We start from the raw sequence: 22581 nt of genomic DNA, 5'->3' as shown, positions 1-22581 counted from the left end.
GTGGGAAAAGAAAAATCTATATAAATGATTGGGAAAAAAGGGGGGGGGGGGGGATCGGAAAGGGTGTGGGGATGGAGGAGAGAGTTCATGATCTAAAATTGTTGAACTCAATATTCAGTCCAGAAGGCTGTAAAGTGCCTAGTCGGAAGATGGGGTGCTGTCCTCCAGTTTGCGTTGAGCTTCACTGGAACATTGCAGCAGGCCAAGGACAGACATGTGGGCATGAGAGCAGGGTGGAGTGTTGAAATTGCAAGCGACAGGGAGGTCTGGGTCATGCTTGCGGACAGACTGAAGGTGTTCCGCAAAGCGGTCACCCAGTCTGCGTTTGGTCTCTCCAATGTAGAGGAAACCGATTGGGAGTAACGAATGCAGTAGACTAAATTGAGGGAAGTGCAAGTGAAATGCTGCTTCATTTGAAAGGAGTGTTAGGGCCCTTGGACGGTGAGGAGAGGGGAAGTAAAGGGGCAGGTGTTGCATCTTCTGCAGTTGCATGGGAAGGTGCCGTGGGAGGGAGTTGAGGTGTAGGGGGTGGAGGAGTGGACCAGGGTGTCCCAGAGGGAACGATCCCTGCGGAATTCCGCCAGGGGGGGTGAAGGGAAGATGTGTTTGGTGGTGGCATCATGCTGGAGTTGGCAGAAATGGCGGAGGATGATCCTTTGAATGCGGAGGCTGGTGGGGTGATAAGTGAGGACAAGGGGGACCCTATCATGTTTCTGGGAGGGATTATACTTAATTAAGTATAGCCTCGGGTCACGGGGCTTATTTGAATGGTTCATAAATATTTTCCTATGATTCTTAGAAAGTCAGTGAGCCAAACAATAAAAGTTTCTCTTCCGAAAAGCAGTTGATTTAAAATCAATTTATTTCTGTCCTATCATATCTGGGTCTAAATATTAACCGTGAATTCAATCAAGAATCACTCTTGGATACCAAACGGTGAGTCGACTGAAATTTGTACATTCAGTAGCAGTATTTTTCACCCCTCACCAGCCCTCCTCCTCCCACCACCCCATATGGTCTTATCAAAGCTTTATCATTGGCAACCTATTAGATTTCTCAGTATTAAATGTAATTAGCACGTGTCCTGTTTCATTCCTACAGCTCTGGAAAACTCTGAAAATGGATCTTACCATTCAGGATGCCTTGCTTCCTGCTACAACTAAGTATTAATGTATGATACGGCATGCACAGTACCTTCAGCTCTCTGAGCTTGTTAATAAATACTAACAGTAGCAGTCCAGAATGAATTACTGGAGCATTCTGTTGGTCACAGCCCTGTAGCTAAAAGCAGCAGTTGTTGCAGTCAGTTATCCAATTCATAGCTTCCACAGCAAAATCAAAATATCACTGACATTGAATGGCAACCAGTTAATATCTTTGAGGTTAATGGATGCCCAGAAGTGATTACACAGCAGCTATCTTATTGAGTTGTACATAAGATAACTGTGACAGCCAAGCTTAGCAATTCACACCCTGACACAATTACCATCAGTCTGAAGTGTTACTTCATAATAAATGTACGAACAGATCTCTGTGGGATTGTGTTAGGAGCATGGCTGTGTTATTTAATTGTGAACATGGTTCGTCCTTTTTAGGCACAGTGCCGTGCAGGAGAAATGTTCTAAGCAGGTCCTGAGATCAATCAGAGTTTAATCTGCGATGGATGGTTGCCAAACACATCTCACCAACAGAAACTAGCCTATAAATCAACCTGACCATCAATTATTCCATTCTTTAATATACTTCAGAAACCAGAGTGTGAAGGACACTATTAATACATAACACAGTTTGTTATTTATAGAAAATAAAATATTTTTTTTATATTTATACAGTCTTTCACAATTGCAGCTATGATAGAAGCAAAATACTACAGATGCTGGAAACCTGAAATAAAAACTGAAAATGCTGGAAAAGCTCAGCAAGTCTGGCAGCATCTGTGGACAGAGAAAAAGAGTTAACGTTTCGAGTCCGTATGACTCTTCTTGAGATGGAGAGTTATATGGACTCAAAATGTTGACTGTTTCTCTCTCCACAGATGCTGTCAGACATGTTGGGTTTTCCCAGCATTTTCTGTTTTTTGGTTCATAATCTCAGGTTGCTGCAAAGCGCCTCACAGCCAATGAAGTCTTACATTTATAGAATACATAACATAGAAACTGGACTATGCTGGTATTTATGCTCCAAACGAGCCATCTCCCACTGTACTTCATCTAACCCTATCAGCATATCCTATTATTTCTTCAAGTGTTTATCTAGGTTCCTCTTAAAGGCATCTGTGCTAATCGCCTCAACTACTCCTGTTCCAGCTCAATATTGACCTTTAAATATATCCCAACATCCAACTGGTCCAATCAGCCAAATATTTATATGTATTACAACAACAAAAAATTCATACTCAGAAAACCTGGGAGTGATATGTTTGTAAGACTGCAATGCCGAATTGTCTGTTTTTTACATCAATCCAGTATTACTTTGGATCCACTTAAAAACACGGGGCAGGATTTTCCCCCTGTTTGGTGGGGGGGGGGGGGGTAGAGTTGAAGTGCAGGCGCACAAGAGGCGAGCCTCCGATCGGTGCCCCGCCGCCATTTTACGTGGTCGGGCCAATTAAGACCCGCCCAGCATGACGTCCACACTGAAGCGCTATGTGCTCCCTGTGCGGGTGGGGGAGCGCATGCGCACGAAAGAGCGACTCATCTCCCTGAGGCTAAGTGCTGCCTCAGGGAGATCGGCTCCACAATAAAAAATATTAAAAATAGAGAAAAAAAAAATCTGACACGTCCCCTCACGTGACACTGTCACATGAGTTGGGACATGTCCGTAACTTTTTAAAAAATTTTAATTAAAGTTTTAAAAACCTACATGAAACCTCATCCCGCGTGTCATTTTACATGACAGCGAGCGAGCCCTGCCCCCCCCCCCCCCCCCCAAACACCGCTGGGAAAATCCTGGTCTATACTCACTGTTGAAATCTAGGCAATGTGGCAGCCAATTTACGCACAGCAAGTTCCTACACACAGCAATGTGACGGTGACCTATTCAACAGTTTTAGTGGTGTCAATTGAAAGATAAACATCGGCCAGGACACCAGGAAGAGTCCCTGCTCTTTTCCAATAGTTCAATGGGATCTTTTACATTCACCTGAGAGCGCCTCAGTTTAACATCTCATTCAAAAGATGGCACTTTCAACAATGCAGCCCTCCCTCAGTACTGCAGTGGAATGTTAGCCTGGATTTTGTACTCCAGTGTCTGGAGTGTGACATGAACCACACCTACCCTACTACGGGTAGATAAATTATTTTTATTATTATTATTATTAATGATTTATAAATCATTAACTTATTTTTAGTGCTGTATTTGTCATGTGGTTGGGTAGTCAGATTATCATTGCAATTGATAAGTGATGGTGTCTGGGTGCTTTAAGATACAAGCAGTCCAATTTCTTATGAACCCTTCATGGAAGATTGCTATTTCTTTCACATCACCATTGCCACCATCGCTACCAAATAAAAAAAAATCAATATCTTCAATCGTGAAAACACCAATTACCAGTACAAGATCCTGGCTGCCTGTTCAGGTGGACGTCTTAATTCAACTAGACTGTGATCACTGGTGTACAAGTGACCTAACACCATAGGAACATAGAAGCAAGAGTAGACTGAGGGGCATTCAGTCCCTCAAGTCTGTTCCAACATTCAATTAGATCATAAACAAAAACAGAATTACCTGGAAAAACTCAGCAGGTCTGGCAGCATCGGTGGAGAAGAAATCAGTTAACGTTTCGAGTCTTCATGACCCTTCGGCAGAACTGAGTATAGTTAGGAGAAAGGTGAAATACAAGCTGGTCTAAGATGGGGGGGGCGGGGGGAAAGAGAAGTTGAGGGTGGGATGATTGTGGAGATAAGCAAGCAGTGATAGGAGCAGATAATTAAAAGATGCCACAGACAAAAGGATCAAAGAGGTGTTGAAGGTGGTGATATTGTCTAAGAAAAGTGCTAATTAAGAATGGAAGACAGGATACTCAAGGTACAGCTCTAGTGGGGGTGGGGTGGATGGCTGATCTGTATCTTAATACCATCCATGTTGTTAGAATAGCAGATCACATGCAGCCACTTCCTACTGAATACACCGCATCAAAAGGCACTCCATCAATTTACAGTCCTTCCTGACACATCATCTGTATTCCAATTTGAAGAGCATAGATAAAGCAATCCAATCTCATTCAGGGCAATTAAAGTTGTCCAAAATAATTACCTGCCCCTTCCCAGACAGATCCCTTTGAATAACCCTATACCAATTACTTCCTTTCTCCATAGGCTGCTACAGCAATCTTCATTCATTAATTGCATTCACTTGCTGTCAAAGATTTCCACCCAAAGTGCCTCAGCTAAGTCAGATTCAGTCCTACAAGCAACTATATTCTCTTAGAGGATGGCGAGAAGCAAGGAAAAATAAAAGTGTGCACTCAGAGACTCATCATGTCCTCAAGTCATACCAATGTGCTTCACATCCAATAAAACACATTCATTCAAGACAAAGCAGCTTGATTAGCACTCCATCCACCACATTCAACATTCACTCCTTCCACCACCGATGCACAGTGGCAGCATTGTGTACCATCTACAAGATGCACTACAGAAACTCACCAAAGTTCCTTCAACAGCAACTTCCAAACCTGCGACCTCTACCACCTAGAAGGACAAGGGCAGCAGATGCATGGGAACACCACCACCTACAAGTTCCCCTCAAAACCCCACACCATCCTGACTTGGAACTATATCGCCATTCACTGTCATTGGGTCAAAATCCTGGAATGCTCTTCCTAACTGCACTGTGGGTGTACCCACACCAGATGGACAGCATGTTCAATGAGGTGGCTCACCACAACCTTCTCAAGGGCAATTAGAGATGGGCAATAAATGCTGGCCTAGCCAGCAATGCCCACATCCCAAGAAAGAATAAAAAAGGTGGGAAATGCCGCAATCCATTTTTGCAGAGCAAGGTCCTATACAGAGCTAATGACAAAAGTGGCCAGTGACTCTGTTGTGCTGGTGGGGAGAGATGGTGGGGGGATCTCCTTTCCCTTTTTCAAATGTCACCATCAGATCTTTAAATACCAACCTACTGCAAAGACCAAGCAGGATTCAAAGATCTTGAGATTTGGGACAGAGCAGGAGAAACTTTGTGTAGGGGGAGAAAATGGTTGAGATTCTGTGGGATGCACATTAGTGGTTGAAGCAGAGACTACGTCAACATTTAAGAATAGTTGAAGAAAAGGGGAGATAAGGGGTACAGGAACAGAGTAGGCAAATGGAATTAGAAATACTGTTCGTGTGGAGGATAAACAGCACAGACTGACTGGGTCGAACAGTCTGTTTTAACTATATGTGGTAACTATGTAATCAGAACAGATTCTTACAACTTCAGTAATCATATAATTAAAGTTCTTGACTTTTTTTGTTTTCAAATCCCTCCATGGCCTTGCCCCTCCCTAGCTGTGTAATCTCCTCCAAACCCACAACCCTCATATCTGTGCTCACCTAACTCTGGTCTTTCACGCAGTCCCCATTATCACTGCTCCATTATTGGTGGCTATGCCTTCAGTTGCCTAGGCTCCAGCTCTGGAATTCCCTCCCTTCACCTCTCTACCTCGCTTTCCTCCTTTACAACACTCCTTTAAACCTACCTCTTTGACCAAGCTTTTGCCCATCTGACCTAATATTTCCTAAGGCTCAATGTCATACTTTGATTATAATGCTCCTGCGAAGCACCTTGGAACGTTTCATTATATTAAAGGTGCTGTATAAATATAAGTTGTTTAATTTCACGAAAGTGGAGGCATACAAATTTGCTTTAGGGAGCAGGCATGGAGCGGGATTTTTAAAAATTCATTCATGGGATGTGGGCTTCGCTGGCTGGGCCAGCATTTATTGCCCATCCCTAGTTCCCCTTGAGAAGGTGATGGTGAGCTGCCTTCTTGAACCGCTGCAGTCCATGCAATAAGTACGTCCATGGTGCTGCTGGGAAGGGAGTTCCAGGATTTTGACCCAGCGACAGTGAAGGAAAGGCGATATATTTCCAAGTCAGGGTGGCGAGCAACTTGGAGGGGAACTTCCAGGTGGTGTTCCCATCTATCTGCTGCCCTCGTCCTTCTAGATGGTAGTGGTCGTGGGTTTGGAAGGTGCTGTCGAAGGAGCTTTGGTGAATTCCTACAGTGCATCTTGTAGATGGTGACACTACTGCTACTATGCGTTGGTAGGAGGGTGTGAATGTTTGTGGATGTGGTGCCAATCAAGAGGGCTGCTTTGTCCTGGACAGTGTCAAGCTTCTTGAGTCTTGTGGGAACTGCACTCATCCAGGCAAGTGGGGAGTACACCATCTCACACCTGACTTGTGCCTTGTAGATGGTGGACAGGCTCTGGGGAGTCAGGAGGTGAGTTACTTGTTGCAGGATTCCTTAGCCTCTGACCTGCTCTTGTCACCACAGTATTTATATGACTAGTCCAGTTCAGTTTCTGGTCAATGGTAACCCCTAGGATGTTGATAGTGGGGGATTCAGCGATGGTACTGCCATTGGACGTCAAGGGGCGATGGTTAGATTCACTCTTGCTGGAGGTGGTCATTGCCTGGCAATAAAGTTACTTGTCAGCCCAAGCCTCGATATAGTGTAGGTCTTGCTGCATTTAGACATGGACCGCTTTAGTATCTGAGTTGCAAATGCTGCTGAACATTTTGCGAACATCTCCACTTCCAACTTTATGAAAGAAGGCAGGTCATTGATGAAGCAACTGAAGATGGTTGGGCCCAGCACACTACTCTGAGGAACTCCTGCAGTGATGTTCTGGAGCTGAGATGACTGACCTCCAACAATCACAACCATCTTCCTTTGTTTTAGGTACGACTCCAACCAGTGGAGAGTTTTCCCAGATTCCCACTGACTCCAGTCTTGCTTGGGCTCCTGGATGCCATACTCAGTCAAATGCAGCCTTAATGTCAAGGGCAGTCACTCTCACCTGAGAGCAACTTCCTGAAGCTCCCTTTCAAAGCTTGTCTTGAATTACCTAAAATACTCACTGCAGTAAAAATCAGTGATTTCTTCACTGCTGTTTCTCAGTATGTATAGTTAACACATTCTGAATTTCACTAGAAATCGCTGTGTGTTCAAGATATGGAAATGGTTTTATGGCTTTAAACCTTTAACTATATGCTTAACATGTCAGTTGTATCAGCTGGTGTTAGTGCAATCCAGATTGCTCCTGTTCGCCCACAACTCAAAGCTGTTAAAAAGGCCACACAGAGACCCACTAGGAGTTTAACACCTTCAAAATGGGGAAATGAATTCAGAAATTTAGATATTGTTCAGTACAGATTTAACACAGTGGAGCAATTACTTCTCTCTTTCACTCTTCCTCTGCTGAAGGCACTGGCTCAGGCTGGATACAATTCCAGCAGGATAACAATTATGAACTGTAGCCCTAAATGATCTCAACCTCTCTAGTTCAGGGGACTCTTATTTGTAATATCCCAATTGCTGCTTTGGTTGAGGTTGGCTAACTCAGTGCAAACTAATGATCTAAACTGATCTCCGATCTGCGTGGTCGAGTTCTATGGTGTATTTACCAACAGCCTAGATTATTTTGACTTCTGTAATAGCATTTTTCAATATACTAATCTCTGCAGTGACAGATCCACTATGGGTCATTAGTTACCAGATTGAGAGATGAGTGTATATTTTGAACAGAATATCCTCTATTGCAAAGTTGACTATATTCCTTCACAGAAATTGCACATGAGATGCAACCCGAGAGGACATTTTGGGTACAAGGTAACTCCTAAAAAGCTGAAGCTGGGGACCAATTGAAAATTTCAAACCAGGGATGAAAGATTTTTGTTGGCTAAGAATATTAAGGTTTTATGGAACCAAGACAGGCAAATGGAGTTAAGAGACAGAAGAGCCATAATCTAACTGATAATGGAACAAGCTCTAGGGGTTAAATGGCCTCCTCCCGTCCCTATGTTATCACTGGAGTACAACATGGGAGGTTGACAACCACACAGCCAGTGCAAAATCCTGACAGAGCAACCAACAAATGCACCCAACAAGGCTGCTTCCAACAGTTTCACATCAACAAATAAGGAAAGAAGGGAGCAGTGAATCACTGGGTGTTCCTAGCTCTCTATTCAAGAAGCAAAATGGCTCACTGCCACAAAAAGTAAAAAGTAGAGAAAATATTTCAGACAGTAAACCAGAAAACACCAAGGGCAATTTGTACTTTTCTTGCGATTACAACACCCATGTGTACAGTAAGTTAATTCACACATATCAACCCTGAACTGATTACTGAAGAGTTACTGTCACAGTGACGGAGGTCAAATGAAATTATGGGTGACAAAGGTTGAAGTTCACCCCTCATTGTCCTTTTCAGCCCTGCTCAAGATCATGGTCAATCCATCGCAAAGCAGCAACGCTGTGAAAAATCAAATGATTTTTTTATATTTATAATACGTTTCCTCAAATAGCAAACCGATAGCAGATTTGCCTTTCTGTGATACTGAAACCCAAGATTTAAGGCACTACTAAGGAAACACCTGTCATATGCAAATTGTTCGTCGTGGCCTGAGGCCATGACCTCTGGGAAAGATGAGAGTTTCAACTCTTGAATTACAATGGAAGTAATGAATTTGACTGACAGCACTCAGAAGACAGGCGAGAGCAGACCCAGGCAGGCGCCAGTGCCGCGGAGCATCACGGGAGGCGTAGTCCTCCTGCCCACTCCTCCCAGCGGGATTTGCGAATAAGAAACTACATCCCCCACAACGCACCACGGAGAACAACCGCGGCCTCTCCTTTTAACTCCAGGGCGTTCTTACTATGAATATAATGGCGTTTAAAGCCAAAAGAAGAGCGAGCTGCAGCGTAGAGGGTCAGCTCTCATTGATGAAGGTTGGCCAGTTGGTGTCTCAAGAATAATGATCTGTGCGGCCTCCTCGGCGCAGGCTGGGATTTGTAGTCCTGCAGTCAGTTCCGGCCACCCCACAGACAAGCGCCGAGGGTCGTCAGAAAACTACAAGTCCCGCCAGGCCCCGCGCACTCGCCGGCAGCTTCCGGTCTCTCCATCCCCTCAAAGGCCGCGGCGTTTCCGAGGCAGAGACAGCGCCGCGGGAGGCCGAGCGAGAACAAGGCGGCGAAGCGCAACCGTTAAAGTTAGGGGTATTTTCGGTTGTACTGTCAGATTAAGGCGACAATGGGCGCTCCCCGTGCTCACTTTCGGCCGCGCTCCCTCACCTGAACAGCCACTCGCTCGCAGCGGCCTCCACTCCCCAACTCAACACGTCACTGCGGCCTCGTTCCCGCTCGCGCCCAGACCCCACCGTCCGCCACCGGCAAACATCGATCGGTTCTCATCGATTGTTCGGCGCTCCACCGCCTGCGTTGCCACATGGACTTAACTTGTCAATCAAGAGTTTGCAACATGTCACCCTGGAGTATTCCCACCTACCCCTGGAAGCTTTATCATCGTAAACATGCAAACACACTTTGCATATCATGGATGGAATGGTTACAGCAAAGGAAGAGGCCATTCGGCCCATCGTGTCCATGTCAGCTCTCTGCTAGAATAACTCAGTTAGTCCCACCCTTTTCCCTGTAGCCTTGCACAGTTTTCTCTGAAGGTTGTATAGTTGCCATAGCTAACCTAAACCTTATGGTACTGTGATCAATGTTCTTAATCCAATTGACCCCCCCACAGCCAGCAATGCCTCCTTCCTCATTGGGCCAGAAACTTCTCCTGAACAAGTATTAGATAGTTTCCCCCCATCTCCCTTTTACACTATTACACATATTAGAATTATGAATGTTCCCCATTATCGCTACTCTATAGTTCTTGCACCTCTCTGTAATTTCCCTGAAAATTTGCTCTTCCATACCTATAGAATATAGAATACACTCAGTAGTGTTACGGTGCCTCGATTGTTTCTTAACTCTAACCAAATAGATTCTGTCATTGGCCCTTCCAGGACATCCTTTCTCTCCAGCTCTGTCATACTGTATTCTCCTTAATCAATACTGCCACTTTTCCTCCTTTCTTTCCTTCCCTACTTTTCCTGAACAACTTCTATTCAGGCAAATTGAGTGCCCAGCTCTGCCCTTTTTTTGAGCCAGATTTTGGTTACTGCCACAAAGTCATATTCCCATGTGGCTACCCGTGCCTGTGCTCACCAATCTTATTGACCACACACCGTGCGTACATGCACATATAAACCTAAGCATCAACCAAACCTTCCTGTTGCTTGCTATTTCAACACACCACCCTGCTCTCATGCCCACATGTCCGTCCTTGGTCTGCTGCACTGTTCCAGTGAAGCTCAATGCAAACTGGAGGAACATCACCTCACCTTCCGATTAGGCACTTTACAGCCTTCCAGACTTAACATTGAGTTCAACAACTACAGACCATAAACTCTCTCCTCCATCCTCACCCCTTTTTTCAAATATTTATTTTTTAATTTTTATATTTATATATTTTCCCCACCTATTTTTATTTAAAAAAAAATTTATTTCCATTTCATTCATTGTTTTATCCCCACCTTTTAGCCTATTTTGATCTTTTTTCCCACACCTTCCCCACCCCCACCCCACCCTTGCTAGGGCTGTCTGTCACTTGCTCATTCTGCTTTCTACTCTTACTGTCACCATTAGCACCTCCTTTAGCCAGTATCACCACCGTCAACAACCCTTCGACCTTTTGTTTATGACATCTTTTGAAATCTCTCATTTGCCTCCACCTATCACTGGCCTTCTATCCAGCTTCATCTGTCCCACCCCCCCCTTAAACAGCTTATATTTCACCATTTTTACTTCTCTTTAGTTCTGAAGAAGAGTCATACAGACTCGAAACGTTAATTCTGTCTTTCTCTCCACAGATGCTGTCAGACCTGCTGAGTTTTTCCAGCAATTTTTGTTTTTGTTTCAGATTTCCAGCATCCGCAATATTTTGCCTTTATCTAATTTAGGCCTTACTGCATTACCTCTTTTTCTGACCCCACCTAATACCTTACTATTTCTTACTCTTGTGCTATCTGTCTCCTCCAATCCTTTGTGTGCCTTGTTTCTCCTTTCTAATGCTACATTCTGATTCCTATCCCCCTGCCAAGTTAGTTTAGACTCTCCCCAGCAGCACTGGGAAACCTCTCCATGAGGACATTGATCTTGGTTCTGTCGAGGTGCCACCGGCTGGACTGAATAGATTCCGCCTCCCTCAGAACTGGTCCCAATGTCCCAGGAGTCTAAAACCCTCCCTCCTGCACCATTCTCTCTAGCAATACATTCATCCTCTCTGTCCTCCTATTTCTACACTCACTAGCGTGTGTCATCAGGAGTAATCCGGAGGTTATTGCCTTTGATGGGCCTGCTTGATAGTCTCCTGAGCTTTCTAAAAGCTGCCTGCAGGACCTCATCCCTCTTTCAACCTATGTTGTTGGCACTGATATGGATCACGACTGCTGCCTGCTCACTCCCCCCCACCCTTCAGAGTGCTCTGCAGCTGCTCATGATATCCTTGACCCTGACACCAAGGAAGCAACACATCCTCCAGGATTCATGTCTGTGGCTGCAGAAACATCTGTCTGTTCCCTTACTATCAATATGACTTTCCCAACCTTCCTCCTTTCACACCACCCCCGCTGTGTACAGCTGAGCCGCCTATGGCACAATGGACTTGCTCTGACTGCTCTCTTCAGAGGAACCGTCACTCTCACTAGTATTTAGAACTGACTTAACCACGAAGGGGTTGGGTTTTTCTGAGTGGGACAGTTGCATTTTTACATTAAAATGAATTATTGCCATTCTTAGTCAACTCGTACAGAGTTGTTGGGGTCAATGGCATGGTAAATCCCACGACATCATAGAATGTCCTAGTCCAGAAATGGAAACATCAAGTGTGCACCATTGCTTTCCTTAACATGAGAGACCCAGTTTAATCTTGTTCTCCTGCTTGACAATCAAGCCATTTATTATTCCTCTTTTTCAATTCCCCTCTAAAGACATTTATGAACTCTACTCGAACTATGATTTGTGGCAGAGAATTCCACACTTTTTTAATTCGTTCATGGGACATGGGCATGGCTGCCAAGGTTGGAATTAATTACCTATGGTTAATTATCCTGAGATACAACTGAGTGGTTTGTTGGCCACTTCAGATCGTGCTTAATGGTCAACTAGAGTGAGGTATCGGCCAGAACGGGGTAACAACGACAGATTTCCAACCCTGTTAGTGGCAATTTGAGCTTTTCCGATAATTCATCAGCTTCAGTTGTGTAGCACCTTGTTCAGACTCCGTCACAATTGTGCTCTCCCAGGTCTGGGCACCTCACCTCCGCAAGGCTACATTAGTCTTAGAGGCAATGCAGCGTAGATTGGCCAGAATGATACCAGGCCTTAAAGGGTTAAGTTTTGAGGACAGGTTGCTAAAACTTCACTTGCACTCCCTTGAGTTTAGAAAGTTGACAAGTGATCTAATTGAACTGTTTAAAATGATTTGATGCTGGATGTTGTATATTTTCAGGATTGAAATGAATAGAGTTTTGCTGGGAAAGGGTATCGAGGGATTTGAAACGAAATCAGGTAAATGGAGTTGAGATGCGGCTCAGCCATGAACTGACTGGATGACCTCCTCCTGTTCCTATAATTTAATTTTTAAATGGGTTTGCAGTTTATCTCACTTTCTGTAATAATGAATCAAACGCCTAACGTTTCATCAATGTTGACAGAGACAGACACTGCTGTTTGCTGAAACACCCACACTAATAAAATAAGCTTCTAGAAAGTTGGTACATGGCTGAATAGAGCTCTGTTGACTGTGGATTTTGGGAAAAGGTGTATTGCAAAACAATGAGCAGCCAAAAATGTTAAAAAGGAGGCGCTGCTTTGGGACAGGGAGAATCACTTAAAAAAAAGGTGATGCATTGTCCAAATGGAGGTTTATGTAAGTGTTCAATGTGACTTATTTGAATATCTGAGTCACATCCTAATTTGCTACTATATCACCATTGCCCCACTGTCATTGGGTCAAAACCCTGGAACTCCACATGGCCTTCAACGGTTCAGGAAGAAGATTCACAACCACCTTCCCAAGGGAACTAAGGATAGGCAACAAATCCTGGCTTTTCTAGAAATGCCAAATTTCCCAAGAATAACTTTAAAGTATATAGATTTTTGGAAAAGCGAACCTTGGATATACTTGTCTTGGAGGCGACACTGCGAAGGTTCCTGGGATGAGAGGCTGTGCAAATTGGGCCTATACTTTCTGGAGTTTAGAGGAAAGAGAGGTGATCTGGTTGAAACATAAGATTTTGAAGGGGTTTGACAGGGTGGGTACTGAAAGGTTGTTTCCCCAGGTTGGGGAATCTTTTGGCACTGGGTGGTTGTTCCCCCTTTTGCAGGGTGTTGGCACTGACCACCGCTGCCACCACTTCCCATGCTGGATTGGTGACCTTGCTTGCTGGCCTTCGCCCAGAGCAGGGGTAGAGAACATGGTGGCGGGGCCTCCACTGCATCCAGTAGGCGCTCAAGGGAGGCGTCGCTAAATCTGGGGGCAGCATGTTTCCTCCCTGTGGCAGCCATCAGTTTGCAGCAGCTTCCTATCCCTTGGAGAGTGCTAGCTCTGTGCAGGGGCGGCCTTTAAATATGGCGCCCGGTTTACTGAAGACCTGAGATGATGGTGAGGCGGGCAAATGAGAGGAAGCCCCACCAGCGACCCGGCGCGTTTCCCAGGAATGAATGATTAATGGGGCGGGATTGGGCCATACAGCGTGAAAAGCTGCCATTGCGGCCACTGGATAAAACGTCCTTTTTCTGGCCTGCTACCGCACTTAGTGCAAATCTGGGACAATTCTGCCCTTAGGTTGGGGCTGAAAGTCAGCCATGATCTTATTGAATGATGGAGCCAGATCGAGGGGCAGTATAGTCTACTCCTGTTCCTATTTCTTATGTCCTTATTTACCTGCGTAAGTGTATTTCACAGTGTGGAGCCACACAGACCCTATTTAATAGTAATTTGGCTGACCTGTTTAGGTTGATGGACAGCTGCCTTTTTGCCAACTCTGATTGGACTTGCTCCTGAAGGTTTCGTCACATGACCTCCCACCGCCCCATCCTCCACTCCCACCGATGGTCAACCGACATACCCACCCTTGAGGTGCCCACTTTCCCAAGGCCAACTGGAATGTGAAAAGGGGCTTTGTTGCCCAATGGAATGACCTTTGACCGTCAGTAAAACAGCCTTGTATCCCTCCAGCCGCTGTATTTTTAAAAAATAATAAACTGCCTCTCGGGTTTTGCTTGCGGCTTTACCCTGGAGATTAACTTTTCATTCCTGGAGACTCCAGGACATTCCTGGGGATTTAGCAATTCGAGATTCAAAACAGGATTCTGAATTGCAGAAAGATGTGGGAAAACAGAGGCTGTTTGCCCCAGTAACTGATGGCCAGACGCCTGTATATGTGCAATCGGGCACATTCCTGCCAACACACGCCTGGTTTAAGAAGCAGTGTTGAAGCTCTCTGCATCCAGTGTTTGAATGGACTTTCTACGAGTTCACTGGATTTCCCCTGGGTACTGGAATTTTTGGCTTAATTTCTAAATGATTCCATGGTTTCCCATTCAGTTATGTTCTGGTTTAAAAATCAGTTTTGTTGGATCAGTCACTTTTTTTTGGGGTGGGGGGAAACGCGGGAGAGGAATAAAGTTTTAGTGATGGTCCCCCACTTATTTCCTTGTGACAGCAGCTTTTCCATTTTCATAATAATAATAATAACTGCGGCATTTTGCTGAACAACTACTTTTATTTATATAGCGCCTTTAATGTTATAAAGCAAAATTTGACACTGAGGCACGTAAGGGGATATTAGTGTCGATGGCCAGAGCTTGGTTGAAGAAGTAGGCTTTAAGGAATACCTTAAGGGAGGAAAGCAAGACAGAGAGGCGGGGCAGTTTAAGGAGGTCAGAATTAGTGAAATGCAGATATATCAGAGGATTAGGGAGCTGGAGGAGATCTTGGAGATGGGGATTTGGAAACAAGGATGAAAATTTTAAAATTGAGGCCTTGCTTAATCCAGAGCCCATGTAGGTCAGTGCGCCCAGGATGGGTGAGTGAAGAGGGCTATGGTGTGAATTGGAACACAGGCAGCAGAGTTTCGGATAACCTCACATTTACAGAAGGTAGAATGTGGGAGGCCAAGAGTCCTTTGGAATAGTCAGGTCTGCAGGTAACAATTGATAGATCTGGCTTTCAGCACCAGATGAGATGAGGCAGGTAATGTTACGCTGGCAGGATAGGTGGGCTTAGTGATGCCGCAAATATGAGGTCGTAATGGAGATATCTTGGACCAAATCACACTACCAATGAAGAGGCGCTAGTCAAATCTGAAACCCAAAAGAACTCTGCTGACCAAGATCAGAAAGAGACAGTTGGAATTTCTTGGGCACATAATAAGAAATCATGATTTAGAAAGTCTGATGCTGATGGGAAAGATCAAAAGAACAATCTTAATAAGGAACCTCGCAAACTGGAAGAATGTACCACTGTACCAAGGAAGATGATGTTGAGAGCAAGATTAACATGGAGGTCCATGGTCGCCAATGCGCTTTTAGGGCATGGTACCTGAAGAGAGAGAGATAATCTCATCTCAGTGTCAAATATGATAGCAAGGATGCAAAAAATCAGGTTCTGCCTTCTCCAGTTGCCAGGGAGAGGAATCAACTCCACAGCCTGGAAACAGAGTTTGTAGCGGGGACTGAAGGCAATGGCTTCGGTCCTCCCAATATTTAATAGCAGAAAGTTTCGCCTCATCTGGTACAGGATTTCAGTCAAGCAGTCTGATCGTTTAGAGACAGTGACTAAGTCGAGTTGAGGTAGAGCTGGGTGTCATTAGCGTACGTGGGAAAGCTGATGTTGTGTTTCGGACGCTATCACCAAGGGGCAGCGTGTAGATGAGAAATATGAGGCAGCCAAGGATAGACCCTTGAGGGGACACAGTGCAGGAGAAGAAGCCATCACAAGTGATACTCTGACTATGCTGAGATAAGAATGGAACCAGATGAGAGTAGTCCCACCAGCTGGAAGACACTGGGGAGGTGTTGGAGGAGGAAGGTGTGACCAAGGTGTGCTGCAGACAGATCGAATAGGACAAGGATGGATTGTTTACCAAAGTCACAATCTCATAGGATGTCATTTGTGGTTTTAATAGGTGTTCTGGTTCTGTGGCAGGGGCTGAAACCTGATTGGAGGGATTCAAGCATGGAGTTCTGGGAGGTGATGACATACCAGCCTTAACACGAATTAGGACCTCCGAAACCTTGAGTCTCGTTACAAATTGGACAGTCGGTAACTTGAACAGTAGGTGGAGCTACAAGTGACCTTGATACCCGAGGGTTATGAAAGGAACAAACATCAGCCAGAGTTCTCGCTCCTGATCACTGTCTGTCACCGCTGCTGGAAGGTAGGTGAATGAGGACACCGGAGCAAGGCTGTGATAACCTCTTCAAAAGAAAAATACTGCAGATACTGAAAAAAAAACGCTGTAAACACAGAGCAGGTCTGGCAGCAACTGTGGAGAGAGAAAGCTAATGCTTCAGGCCAGTGACCTTTTGTCAGAACTAAAGCCAAGATATCTGCTCTCCTCTAACTCTGGTCTCTTGAGCATTTCCGAATTTAATCGCTTCACCATTGGCGGCTGTGTTTTCAGCTGCCTAGGCCCTAAGCTCTGGAATTCCCCCCTTAAACCCCTCCCCCTCCCTACCTCTCTTTCCTCTTTTAAGATGCTCTTTAAACCTACCTCTGTGGCAAAGCATTTGGACATCTGCTGTAATGTCTCCTTATATGGTTCGGTGTCAAATTTAACTTTATAATGCTCCTGCGAAGCGCCCAGGATGTTTTATTACATTAAAGGCGCTATACGAATACAACTATAAAAGATTTTTAAAATATACAAAAACACAGTAATAGAGAGGAGCTAGCGAGAGGGAGGGTGTTGATGACAGGACCTGAGGGAGGGAGGAAACAAGATGGTGCAGATTGTGCTAGAATGAAGGCGTCTCGGGCCCAGGGGTGAGAGAGAGAGAGAGGGGCTGGAGACCCAGAAAGAGAAATCCAAATACCCTGCCCCACACCCCCTCCCCAAGTCGGTCATTGCCCTATAGTTTCCCCCCACCTTCCCCTGAGCACCCATGCCCCCCCCAAACACCTCCCCCATCTCCAGCAGCAGCTCCAGTGGGCGAGAGAGTGAGTTTGAGGGATGGGGTATTTATAAACAATGGCACAGATACCCCTCTGGGCACAAACGTGCAGAAACTGTTGAAGGTTATGAGGAAAAGTTGAGCGGGTTGGTCTACAGTAGAATCATTCGAGTTTAGAAGAAGGGGAGGTGATCTTATTGAAACGTGTACAATCCTAAGAGAGGGCCTGACAGAGTCAATGCTGACAAGATGTTTCCCCTCATTGGGGGAATCTAGAACTAGGGTATACCACTTCAAAATACAGGGTTTCCCATTTAATATAAAGAAGAGGAGCAATTTCTTCTCTCAGAGGCTCATTAGTCTGTGGCGTTCTCTACCACAGAAAGGGGTGGATCGGGAATCAGAGCTGAGGCCACAATCAGATCAGCCATCATCTTACCAAATGTTGGAGTAGGCTCAAGGGGCTGAATGGCCTACTCCTGTTCTTAATTCGTACGTTCATACGCATGATTGTAAGTTGCTATTGCTCACAGATGCGGCCTTACCTGCTGAGTATTTCCAGCATGCTCTCTTTTTAATTTCCTAAAACTGACTCTTCCGCCCCAGGCTCACTCATGAAGTTGGACGGGTTCTTGGAGACTCCACGGAAGCTCTTCGGCATATTGTGGGGAGAAAAAGGCTTCCAGGAACTGAAAGTGCTTTTTTTTTGGTGTGTGTGTGTGTGTTCTCCCCGCCACCTTCTCCCACCCGCCACCAGATGGCCTACTTCCCAAAGCAATGGGCTCCTCGCAGGGACAGGGACGAGTTCAAAGCTTGGAGAGAGAGAGAGAGAGAGAAAGCTGAGCAATGGAATGTGGTGTTTCTGCTCTAGACCCTGGACAAGATGCCAAGAAAATTGGGCTCCACAATCAGGAAACAAGCCATGTCCAGTTTAAAAAGACAAAGGAATCCATCTGCAAATGGATACAGAGATTAAATTTTTAAATCAAATCCATGGCTTCATTTTTCACGCACAAGCTCGACAATAAATTGTTGGCGGGAAGGGATTTTTGATACCTTCAACCTGGACCCAAACTGCAATGTTGTGGAAGCCTCTAATGAGTCGAAGGTTCTGTTTTATGCGATCTCATTAATGTCGCTTTGTTCACTCTTGTTGGTGTTAAGGTCTGCGTTTTGATTGGATTCTGGTCAAAAGTTGTTTCTTTTTCAAAAATAAAAAAAAAAATTGCTGGACTGTATTCCTACCGAATTCCTACAATAACGCCAACAGATCGGCCCACTGAGTACTTTTCTGTAACTTATTGCCCGGACATGACATCTCGGTGGAGCTGAGCATTGAATTCCCCGGTGGAGTAAGGAATCTGTGCCTGAACACTGCTCTGAATTCCACCGACAACCATATGGCAGGATTTAATCTTTTATTCCGTACTGCAGCTGCGGGGGGAGGGAGATGCAGTCCGGCTTTGCCTCAGTCTGCTGCTTCAGAATGCAGCAGCTCTTGCTGACTGCCTGCTTTCTCGGCTGGGCTCCTGTTACAGTAAAACCCGGTAAGAATCAGCACAGAGCCCTCTCAGCCGTGTGCTGAGGGCAGGGTTTCTGCTTTCCCTGTACAAATGTCCCTGCTCTCTAAAGTGCTGACTTTTACAGGGCAATGACTCCACAACAACAATGTGCATTTATATAGCACCTTTAATTACAGTAAACTATCCCAAGGCGCTTTGCAGGAGCGGTATTACACAAAATTTGACATTGAGTCATATTATGATAGGTAACCAAAGTTTGGTCCTTTGTCTCCCCACCTATCGCTGACCTTCTATCCAGCTCCAACTGCCCCACCGCCCCCCACTCCTTAAACTGTATAAATTTCATCACATTCCCACTTCTCTTCCGCTCTGAAGAAGGGTCATATGGACTCGAGACATTAACTCTGTTTCTCTCTCCACAGATCTGCTAGACCCACTGAGTTTTTTCCAGCATTTTCTGTTTTTGGTCAAAAGAGGTAGGTTTTAAAGAATATTTATAGGAGGAGAGAGAGGCAGAGGTTTGTGGAGGGGACTCCAGAGCTTAGGACCAAGGCAGCTGGAGGTATGGCTGCCAGCAGAGGGGGCAAAGGAAATTCGGGATTCACAAGAGGCCAGAATTGGAACAGAGACCAATGTCTCTCTCATACCTCAGCCAGGCTGTCGTTTTTCATGGGATGGTTTAGACCATAAGTTTCAAGAGGATACTTGACCAAGGTGTCACTTTTGGGTCAATGGGTTGCACTCTGACCTCTGTGTCAAAAGGTTGTGGGTTTAAATCCCACAGAGAGACATGAGCACCATATCTAGGTTGACACTCCAGTATGGTGCTCGAGAGTGCTGCACTGTTGCAGGTGCTGTCTTTTGATCGAGACATTAAAGCAAGGCGCTGTCTTTCCTCTCAGGTGGATGCATAAAATCCTATGGTAGCACTATTTTGAAGAAAGACAGGGGAATTCTCCTCTGTGTCTTGGCCAATATTTATCTCTCAGCCAACATCACTATAACTAAATTATCTGGTCACTATCACATTGCTGTTTGTGGGACTTTGCTCTGTGCAAATTGACTCCACGTTTCCTAAAGGGCTTTGGGACATTCTGAGGTTGTAAAATGTGCTAGATAAATCCAAGTCTTTGTTTAATGGTTAATGTGATGAAGGGTTCAAATTCCAAGTGACATAAATTAAAAGTGAGGAGGTTAGGAATAAGAAGGGGAGTCGATTACAGCTTTCCTCACACAAGGGTTGAATCACTTGTGGACTAGGTTACAAGGGCAATTCCAGCAAAGTCAGAGCAGAAGAGCAGCCATCACATGACTTGGGAAGGGCGGGATAAGGAGAGTTTGCCCCGGTGTCCGGGGTTGAAATTTATCCCTCAACCAATATCACTAATAAAGAGATTGTCTGGTTACCGTCACATTGTTGTTTGTGGGAGCTTGCTGTGTGCTTCACTGACTGTGAAGCGCTTTGGGAAGTCCTGAGGTCGTGAAAGGCGCTATATGAATGAAAGTTCATTACGAGTGTGGAGAGCAGGAATAGGTCGGTGATTCCCTCGTGTCCACTAATAGCTGGAGTTTAAGAACACAGAAAGATTTACAGCTCAGAAGAAGGCCATTTGGCCCACATTATCTGTGCTGGCCGAAAAAGAGCTTCTGCTTCTGATTTAGTTGTATCGGCATCACAGACGAACATCTGTATTCCACCAACATTTATATGGGTAGCACTAGCTAAACCAGGTTTAACCTGCTGAGATGGTAGTCCTGAGAGTGAAAACCTGTAAGTGGAAATAATCTGAAGATAGGTCTTGAAGATTTCCAGTGATGGGGCTGTGACTATTTCCTTTGGCAGCTTGTTCCATTGTGGGATTGTCCTTGGGAAGAAAGATTGTTGATGGACTGTCTTGGAAACAAATGGTCTTTGTAGTTTGCGTGGATGGGCTACCCCATGTTTTGTCATTGCCGGAGGACACTAGATACTTGTTTCTGTCAATTCCTCGCAGTCCATTCCACATTTTATAGAAGATGGTCAGTCTATTTTTCTCCCTCCTTTGCTGGAGTGATTCCCATTCCAAATCTTTGATCAAGGATGGTGTATTCCTGATTCGTGCAGCAGGGCTTTGGATCACTTCAATCTTATTTAACTCTCTCGCCATATAAGGATCCCACACTCAACTAGCGTACTTCAGGACTGGATGAACAAATGTGTGATAAGCTATTACTCTGGTATTTTTGTTGTAATACCAAAGAATCCTCCTCAGAAGCCTGAGAACCCTGTTTGCTTTGGATGTTATCAACTGAATGTAGAATCCCCATTCAAGATTGTTTTTAAGATGAACCCCCAGGTATGGTTGTGTATCCACCTGTTGGAGAATTTGTTTACAGAACTTAAAGCTATCTAATGGTGGATCCCTTTGTTGGTAATGCACATGACATAGCATCTTTTGGCATTAAATGCCATGTCCTACTGGTCCTGCCATTTTTACAATTCCAGAAGATCATCTTGCAGTGAATTGATATGATCTTGAGTTTTCCCTGATGCGTAAACCACACAGTCATCTGCTAATAGTTACACCCTGTTTTTAACGTGTTGGTTGGGAAGGTTGTTTATGTACACTAAAAAAAGGTCCCAATTTAGTTCCCTGAGTCACTCCAGACAGGACAACTCCAGGAGAAGATGATTCCCCATCACACACCCCTCTTCTGTTGATTAGGAAGTACCGGGTCCAATTTAATAATGTCCCCCTGATTCTATCATAGTGAAGTTTGGACAAGAGCTTTTCATGAGGAACTTTGTCAAAAGTTTTTGAGAAATCCGGTATTGCCATGTGTGCAGTTTCATCTCTTTAGAGACTTGAAACTAGGTCACTGACACTCTGTAAAAGTTGTGCTTTGGTAGATCTTTTTAACTGAAAACCATGCTGACTGTCTACCAGGATATTGTGAACTTCAAAGTGCTTCATGACATGAGAATGAACAATATGTTCAAGCGATTTGCAAATAACAAACTAGTGAGAGATACTGGCCCATAGTTTACTGGCTGACTTTTATCCCCTTTTTTGAATATGCCACAGATGTGGCTTGCCTCCATTGGCCTGGTAAGTAGCTGGTGTTGATTGACTCTTGGAAGAGATTGTTCAATATTAGAGCCAGTTCATCAGTTACTAACATTAAAATCCAGGGAGGGAATTCATCTGGACTCGGGATTTTATTTAGATTTATTTCTTGCAATAATTTCAAAACATCCTCTTTATTTATAATGAGGTTTAGGATGTCTGGTAAGTGGTCACCGTCTAAGCTGTGTATGTCTGTTAAATCTTCTTTGGTAAATACACTGATCACTTGGTGCTTCTGTTTTACCCTAAGGATCATGTATATCTCTACAGTCTATTTTGATATCTGAAACACCCACTTCTTCCCGTCTATCCTGTCTAATCCCACCTCCCAACTCTTGGTCCATAGCTCTGTAGGTTAAACTGCACCTCAAGTGTAAATAAATCCAAGTGTTTTTTTAAATACAATGAGGGCCTCTACACTTTTTCAGGCAGTGAGTTTCAGACCCCAACCACCCTCGAGGTGAAAAACTTTCTGCTTAACTCCCCTCTAATCCTTCCGCTAATTACTTTAAATCTATGTCCCCTCATTATTGACCTTTTTGCTCAGGGAAATATATCCTTCCTAACCACTCCACATAATCTTCTCATAATTTTAATGCCTCACTTAAGTCTCCCCTCAGCTTCCTTTGTTCTCAAGAAAACACGTCCAGCCTATCAAATATTTCCTAATAGCTAAAATTCTCCATTCTTGGCAACATCCATGTGGATCTCTTACCAG

General features: G+C 44.7%; 1 protein-coding gene across 2 annotated transcripts in view; it reads right to left on the bottom strand.

The window, feature by feature from the left end:
- Positions 1–9441, bottom strand: part of rer1 (retention in endoplasmic reticulum sorting receptor 1) — a 37776-nt gene extending 28335 nt beyond the window's left edge. The window contains exon 1 of one of the 2 annotated variants that reach the window (XM_078534946.1): positions 9287–9441. The gene's annotated coding sequence lies outside the window, so the exon portion shown is untranslated. The remainder of the gene's footprint in view (positions 1–9286) is intronic. The other variant, XM_078534947.1, reaches the window with a different exon arrangement.
- Between the last annotated feature and the right edge of the window lie 13140 nt (positions 9442–22581).

Source organism: Cetorhinus maximus, unplaced genomic scaffold (genome assembly GCF_964194155.1).
Source record: "Cetorhinus maximus unplaced genomic scaffold, sCetMax3.hap1.1 HAP1_SCAFFOLD_154, whole genome shotgun sequence".
NCBI lineage: Eukaryota > Metazoa > Chordata > Chondrichthyes > Lamniformes > Cetorhinidae > Cetorhinus > Cetorhinus maximus.
The sequence above is the reverse complement of the archived record's forward strand: the minus strand, read 5'-3'. Positions and strand labels throughout refer to the sequence as shown.